General features: G+C 22.3%; 1 long non-coding RNA gene across 3 annotated transcripts; it reads right to left on the reverse strand.

Annotated features, from left to right (window-relative positions):
- Positions 1 to 575: 575 nt before the first annotated feature.
- LOC131634707 (uncharacterized) lies at positions 576 to 2,637 on the reverse strand. Of its 3 annotated transcripts, none has more exons than XR_009293635.1 (4): positions 2,253 to 2,637; positions 1,886 to 1,956; positions 1,230 to 1,284; positions 576 to 802 (listed from the first exon to the last, which is right to left on the reverse strand). It is a non-coding gene; the product is annotated as an uncharacterized LOC131634707 (long non-coding RNA). The 3 variants fall into 3 exon arrangements; XR_009293636.1 differs by having other exon boundaries at positions 2,249 to 2,637; XR_009293634.1 differs by having other exon boundaries at positions 1,886 to 2,637.
- Positions 2,638 to 9,280: the final 6,643 nt, after the last annotated feature.

Here is a 9,280-nt window from a genome sequence, read left to right on the forward strand (position 1 = left end):
TAAATGCAGGAATATTTTCGGAAATGAACTTCCGAAATATTCACGGTTTTGATTTTTTTTTTACTTCGGAAATGCATCTCCGAAAACACCATTTTTTGGTGTTTTCGGAGATTCATTTCCAAAATGTATGAAAAATCTTTAAAAAAAATAACTTCGAAGATGCATCTCCGAAGCTGGGGTAATTTTGGGATTTCGCTGGGGGTGACTCCATAGGGAGGTGGGTAAAGAAATTTTCATTATAAAATATGCAGGAACATGGCTGTAAAATTTAAAACAAATTAATCACAATTATAAAACAAAATCAATGATAAGTAAACAAAGATGAAATTAAATTAATAATCATATCTCAAAGCAATAATGACACACATGAAAATCACGCTACTTGAAATAAAATTCAAAATATTAAAAGCAATTAGGGAAAATACATTAAATTATATTAGGAAGACTGTTAATTTGACAGCAATAACAAAGCTGGAATAGAAGTAAGTACGATTAGGGAGGCTATTAAATTGATAGCATATGATACACTATAAACTAAAAATCAAATAAGATGCACAATGATTGATTAACTCATCCCCTAAGCATTAAATTTTGTTAGTTTTACATTTTGCATACCCATATGTAACATGAGGCTCTACCCTGTGAACATGTTCACAGTGGCTTTGTTAACTTTGAAAAAGCCTACAGTGTAATTATCCTACATTCTTAATCTTACAACCATCTTCAGATCGGGTTTCAAAGGTGAATTCTCATCATTCAATAGCTTGTTAAATACTTCTCCAGCTTCCCTAAACTTGTTCCCCTGTAGTTGAATCAATTACGTGAATCCGAAATTGAAAGCCCACACTCAATAACAGTCTATGCAATATTCACATAAATCTATATTGAGTTCAATGATGACATATGTTTAAGGTGTTTGCTCAATAACAGTCTATGCAATATTTACAAAAATGTATATTGAGTTCATAGAATATTCAAAAAAATCAATATTCACGATAAATTTAATATGTATGTTTCCTCAAAAAATGTTTTTAATAATATATAATACATGATAATTATTTTTCGATTTCTAACACTTAACAATTTTCTAACATATTCTCATAGCACAAGCTGAATTCAAAGGAAACAAAAGAAAGAATCACATGCTTAGAACATAGTACAAAACAATTGGAGTTATCTTATCTTGAATGTACAGTTTGAAATATTTCACTATAAAGATTAAATCAAACCTTAAGGTCATCATAACGCCCTGATGGATGGTTGGCGGCAGCAAGAATAAAAGTCCTGGAATTAAGAATGGTTAGTTTGACTAGTGATACCAATTAAGTTATTCTCATTTTCATCAAATTCAGTTGTTTCAAGGACTTCTTCAACAAATTTCTGCAGAATAAATATTCATAAAAATAACAATCATAAAAATGAGTGCCTAGAATAAAAGTTGCAAGAATAAGGCAACAGTGGAGTCAAGCCCCGAGTCTTTTGGAAAGTCTTTAACATTTAATCATTCCAAATACTTCCAAGAAACTTTGTATCATGATAGAATGCTAGAAGACCAAAGAAAATCATAAGCCAAACTCACTGGAAGCCACACTTTACAGAAAAACATTGGTAACATACAAAACAGTATGGTAGTGCTTGAGTATACAATAATTATGATAAACACAATAATTATTCTAAACAAAGGTCAAATAAATTGAAAAAAGTGGAAGCATAAAATTACAAAATCATTGTTTAGCTTTCTCCTGAATGAAGTAAGATTGAAACTAAAAAATAGCTGCAGGAGACAAATTCAATAAAAAATTAAATCATATCTAAACTAAAAAGAAGATTAACATGACAAAATATTTACAAATAATGAGTGAATATATGGAATGGATGCACTTACACGAGGTATTCACACTTTCCTTCCTCGTCTCCCTAGTTTTCCAGCGACCACCATTGTCATATAACCAGCACCTTTAGAAATTGAAAGTTCAATAAAACAAACCAAAACACAAAAAGTTGAAAGAGAAAAAACTAGAATTTGAAAATTAATTATCTAAGGCTATCGAAAGAAGGATTAAAAAATAGTATACTGTAACAACAACAATAGTTAAAACATCCCCAATTTTCCTGAGCTTTTTTATACTATACTTATATTATTTGAATGGCTTGAGAGTTGCATCTTCTTCCAAGACATATTATGCATCTTAAGTGAAGCTCTTCTTTGAATTCACAAAATTTCAAGAAAAGGAAATAGGTAACCTACAAACCCTAAATATCTGAAGAACAATGTAACACGGAAGAACTCGCATATGAATATGTAAAAGGGAAGAAATCGGAACGGATGAAGAACGATGTTTCAACAATCATCACCGGCTCAATCTCGGTTCACACAACCACTGTGTTTCAACAATCATCACCGACTCACTTTCGATTCATACAACAACGACACCAAATCACGGTTTCTCTATTTTTCGTGCAAAATATGCGAGAATGGAGAAGGGGTTGTATGGAAGGGAGAAGGGACTGTGGTGGCGGCTAGGGTTGCGGGAGGTGAAGATGAAGAGAGAGATGACAGAGAGAGGGAGGTGAAGATGAAGAGAGAGGTGATTAATAAGAAAAGGAAAACGTGAAAAGGTGAAGTGAGAGAGAGATGACGAGAGAGGGATAGTAGTGAAAAATATGGAAAAGGTAATTAACTGGACAATAGGTTAACCCAGATAATGGTGTGTACTAAGGAAAATTTGAAAAAATGAGTGTCATTTGGTAGTATGGGAAAAGCTGATTGGTTGGAATTAAATTTTTATATAGAAAATTACCAAAAAGGGCTTTTGTAAGGGTAATTAAATTTTGCATTAAGGGTAAATTATGGTGTTTGGTGGTATGTTTTATTATTAGTTAGGTAGTTGACTTGGTTATTATTTTTCGTACTTTTTTAAGATGATACTTTTTTTGTTGTTGAGAATTTCCTGTTTTCTACTGGATAACTTCTCTTGCCGCAATTGTTCTCTTCATTATAATCACATTGTTAATAATGACATTATAATAATGTGTATGTATCTCGTAAACATAAGTCTTTTTAAAAACCGACCCATAGATTAATATGATTACATTGGGAATAATTTAATTGATACATTAAAATCATATCAATATCAATTTCAGTTACTTACGAATAAGTTAATTAGTATAAATTAAATACGTTGCAAATATATTTACTACTCCAATATATTGATGATGTATCACAACAATTTGAATGAATCAAATTAACCAAACTAACATTAAAAACTAATAAATTAATTTATCTCAATTGATTTCGTTCAAAGTTATTTAATAGAAACAGTACAAATTAATTAATTTATTAACATAAATTTGAAACCAAATTTATAGGGTTAGAAGATTTCTAGCCTCTCATTTAAGAAAAGGATATATATAGTATTATTATTAGATATATATTTTAATAAAGTATTTTAGCATATCATTACTTTTATATATTGTATGAAAATTACATAAATAATATGTTCTTACTTTCTCTTTTGTCGTAAGTTGTTGTTGTAAGAATTGATATCACGACGAAAAAAATAATTAAAAATGTTTTATATAAAATAATAATTAAAATGAGGTGAGTTATATTTACTCCAAGAGTAAGTTATTAACACTTACTCCTCATCTTGATCATTAATTTTTTTTAATTTAATGGTTAAAATTAATGAGTAATTAAATATGGAGAGAGAAATTCAATATTCATTAATTTTAACCATTATATTGAGAAGAATTAATGGTCAAGATGGGGGAGTAAGTATTGATAACTTACTCTTGGAGTAAATATAACCCTCCTCAATTAAAATTACATTAAAATTTAAAAAGTTATAAAGCTACAAATAAATGATTATAAATTTCAAATAAAATATCATACTTTTTTTAATATTTTAATATATGTTATATGATATATTGATTTTAGATATGTAGCATTCTTCGTGGTTAATTTATTTATATAATATTTGGTTCCTACGTACATTATATTAAATATTTAGTAAAAATAATTTTTTTTCATATATAATAATTATATATTTAAATAATTAATAAAATTATTTTTTCAAATTACAACATGTGCAATCGTGATTCTCTATATAGAAAAACTAACTACTATTTTCACTTTAATAAAATTTCTTATTATTACTTCTAAATTATTTGAAATATAAAATATGAAAGTATATATATATATATATATATATATATATATATATATATATATATATATATATATATATATATATATATATATATATATATAATTTTTAATGATCATTAAACAAAATAAATCTATTAGATCTATTTACTATTTTTCTTAAAAAATATTTAAAAATAATACGGGTGTTAATAAGCATAAGTAACCGAATGAAACATAAGTACTGTATGAATAAATAATAATAGAATGAAACATAAGTAATGTATGAATAAATATTATCAAAACTGTATGATATTTTTTATTAATCATACAATTTGTTTGTCATTTATAAAATTTAAAACTTTAACGGAACAAATTTATCAATGATCAATATATATTTATCTTACTATATATATATATATATATATATATATATATATATATATATATATATATATATATATATATATATATATATATATATATATATATATATAAAATAATTGAAATATTAAAATTAAATTTTTAACGGGTCAATTCCATCTAAATACGAAATAATATATTATAGATACACACGGGTACTTATATTGTACGCACATATGTGAATGATATTAATACATTTAATTAAATATTGAATAATAACGAGAATAAGTTTACAATTGATTAAAACATTTTTATAAATAATTCCAAAACAAAAATATTTGTATTTAGGAATAATTAACGGTTAGTTCAAATATTTTTATGTATGGAATAATATATTTGATTTGTAAATTGATTTTAATTAATTATATTAAATATTTATTACTAATCGAATTATATAATTTGATTGAATATTTCTTCATTATAATTTGTTAATTTAAGATATTTATTATTATAAAATATTTTAGTTATCATCAAATATTTTTAAACAAAGTTATTTTTATAAATGAGACTAAGTTTTATATTGATTTATATATTTTTATAAATAATGTCAAAATAAAAATAATATTTATTATTTTGATAGACGGAAAAAGATATTGTTTATTCAAATCTTAATTTCTTCTTTTTTTAAAACACGGGTACTGATATGGTACACATATATGATATTGATATTAAGCTATTAATTTAAATGTAGAATAATATGGTACGCACATATATTTTTTAATTATTTATGTATCTAATATTTTTATTTTGAAATTATTTCAAGATATGAACATTTTCAAGATAATATATAGAAAATCTAAATATATATTATTGTGGATAAACAATTTTGATTAAATTAATTATATTTTTAATAAAAATATCTCTTTATTTTAAAAATAATATCGAAATATTAAATATTAACGAAAATATGAAATTACTGATTAAAAAGTTAAATATTAACGTTAAAATAAAGCTGAACCTTTTTTACCCTGTCTCTTTTTACCTACAAAGCAAAGATGACAGACAGTAAGCCTAATATATCAATGTAATAATATTTCATAGTAAAGGATTGATTTCAATCCGTCAACATTGGTAATCCTTTCCCTTTATCATAAATTTCGTGGCATCAAACAGGGTGCAGCTATATTTTTTCAACTAGAAAATGTTTCTTGATTTAAATTAGAATGGTCTTGAAATCTTTAAAAATAAGTATTAATATGTATGGCATGATATATTTGGTGTCCTTTATGTTGGCAATGAATGGAATCAAGATAATTATGCATCCAATTCTACAATCTTAGTTGCGAGTAAAGCTCATGCAATTACTTTAGCAATTGAAAGACTCCTATGAGTTGTTTTCTCTGTTGCGAATTCGGTGTGAATGACTATTAAATGATTTATCATGATTTTTTAGGTCATTTGTAATATTTGAACTAAATTGATTAAAGTTTATCTATTTAATCAATTACAGAAAATGACTGAATTATTGTTTTGAATATTATCTATATAAAGATCGGATGATTTTTTAGATAACTTCAAGAAAATTTAAAAACTTCTATTCCTTAGATATATATTTTTTTTTTTGGTATTATCTATTTAAAATATTATTTTATAGTCAATTATCAAAATATTGAATATTAATGAAAACATAGAATTATTGATCAAATTATTGAATATTAACCGAAACATGAAATTGTTAATTAAAATATTAAATATTAACGGAAAATAAAATTATTGATCAAACTATTAAATAGTAATGAAAACATAAAGTTACTTATTAAAATATTAAATAATATAACTATTTTACTATTGATTTAAATGTTTTTGACAATAATTTTAAAAGCAAATATATATATATATATATATATATATATATATATATATATATATATATATATATATATATATATATAGGGGGCGACTCAAGTGAGAACACTTGGTTTTAATGAGAAATAAGAACAATCAATTATAGCCTTAAGATTTTATTAAATGAAATTTGTGGTATAGATTATATCTTACTTAAAATAAACATGCAACTAAATGATACACACTATCATTTTTCTCAAATCTCAATTAATTAAAGAATCTCTTATGAATAAAATTTAATATTTTTTCTCTAAGATATTTATATTTAATATTTGTTAAACATTAATTATAAATTTTTTTAATAAAATAAAATTACATAATTTCAAAATAAAATTCTCAATAATGAGTTTATAAAAATTTATTTACTATAATTTGAAATTTTAATATTTTTTAAAAATATAAAGTGAAAAAGCATAGAAAAAAGATTAAAATATCTTATTCAAATTTTAATAAGTATCAATTTAAATTATTTATTTTAAATTTAAATTGCAATCTCGTTTTAATTTCAATTCATATAATTAATCATAAAAAAAATTCAATTCACGTATATTTTTTTGATAAACCAGATATTTGTAATGCTATGAAAATTATATTTTACAAAAACGTTAAAATAAGAAATCTTTAATGTATGCTAATTTTGATAGTGTTATTTATTTTTAATAGTACTGCATTTTAAATTTTGTAAATATGAATATTATAGAGATAGTTATATCAGATTTTGTTATAAAATTATTTTAACAATATCACTATTTTTATGATATATATTTGTTTGTTATAAATTTTTTAAAAATCTACGAATTTTTTAGCATCGCATCTCTTCGTCACAGAAAAAAATTTAATTTATTTAAAAGAAATAATCATTAAAATTAAATTTAAATATTTTTATCTTTTTTCTATGAATTTTTAAAAATATAGTGAAAATATCTTCATAAAAATCAGTATTGAAAAATATTTTATCATAAAATTATGAAATTTTAATTCTAAATAATTTTTTATAATTTAAAATTAAAATTATTCAAGAAAGAAATATTTAATTTTATTCATAAGAGATTCTCTAATTAATTTTGAGATTTGAGAAAAATGATTGTGTGTAACTTTTAATTGTATGTTTATTTTAAGTAAGATATAATCTATACCACAAATTTCTTTGAATAGAATCTAAGGGCTCTAACTGATTGTTCTCATTTCTCATTATAACCAAGTGTTCTCACTTGAGTCGCCCCATATATGGGGGCGACTCAAGTGAGAACACTTGGTTTTAATGAGAAATAAGAACAATCAATTATAGCCTTAAGATTTTATTAAATGAAATTTGTGGTATAGATTATATCTTACTTAAAATAAACATGCAACTAAAGGATACACGCTATCATTTTTCTCAAATCTCAATTAATTAAAGAATCTCTTATGAATAAAATTTAATATTTTTTATCTAAGATATTTATATTTAATATTTGTTAAACATTAATTATAAATTTTTTTAATAAAATAAAATTACATAATTTCAAAATAAAATTCTCAATAATGAGTTTATAAAAATTTATTTACTATAATTTGAAATTTTAATATTTTTTAAAAATATAAAGTGAAAAAGCATAGAAAAAAGATTAAAATATCTTATTCAAATTTTAATAAGTAACAATTTAAATTATTTATTTTAAATTTAAATTGCAATCTCGTTTTAATTTCAATTCATATAATTAATCATAAAAAAAATTCAATTCACGTATATTTTTTTGATAAACCAGATATTTGTAATGCTATGAAAATTATATTTTACAAAAACGTTAAAATAAGAAATCTTTAATGTATGCTAATTTTGATAGTGTTATTTATTTTTAATAGTACTGCATTTTAAATTTTGTAAATATGAATATTATAGAGATAGTTATATCAGATTTTGTTATAAAATTATTTTAACAATATCACTATTTTTATGATATATATTTGTTTCTTATAAATTTTTTAAAAATCTACGAATTTTTTAGCATCACATCTCTTCGTCACAGAAAAAAATTTAATTTATTTAAAAGAAATAATCATTAAAATTAAATTTAAATATTTTTATCTTTTTTCTATGAATTTTTAAAAATATAGTGAAAATATCTTCATAAAAATCAGTATTGAAAAATATTTTATCATAAAATTATGAAATTTTAATTCTAAATAATTTTTTATAATTTAAAATTAAAATTATTCAAGAAAGAAATATTTAATTTTATTCATAAGAGATTCTCTAATTAATTTTGAGATTTGAGAAAAATGATTGTGTGTAACTTTTAATTGTATGTTTATTTTAAGTAAGATATAATCTATACCACAAATTTCATTGAATAGAATCTAAGGGCTCTAACTGATTGTTCTCATTTCTCATTATAACCAAGTGTTCTCACTTGAGTCGCCCCATATATGGGGGCGACTCAAGTGAGAACACTTGGTTTTAATGAGAAATAAGAACAATCAATTATAGCCTTAAGATTTTATTAAATGAAATTTGTGGTATAGATTATATCTTACTTAAAATAAACATGCAACTAAAGGATACACACTATCATTTTTCTCAAATCTCAATTAATTAAAGAATCTCTTATGAATAAAATTTAATATTTTTTCTCTAAGATATTTATATTTAATATTTGTTAAACATTAATTATAAATTTTTTTAATAAAATAAAATTACATAATTTCAAAATAAAATTCTCAATAATGAGTTTATAAAAATTTATTTACTATAATTTGAAATTTTAATATTTTTTAAAAATATAAAGTGAAAAAGCATAGAAAAAAGATTAAAATATCTTATTCAAATTTTAATAAGTATCAATTTAAATTATTTATTTTAAATTTAAATTGCAATCTCGTTTT

The sequence above is a fragment of the Vicia villosa genome, unplaced genomic scaffold (assembly GCF_029867415.1).
Source record: "Vicia villosa cultivar HV-30 ecotype Madison, WI unplaced genomic scaffold, Vvil1.0 ctg.001336F_1_1, whole genome shotgun sequence".
Taxonomy (NCBI): Eukaryota; Viridiplantae; Streptophyta; class Magnoliopsida; order Fabales; family Fabaceae; genus Vicia; species Vicia villosa.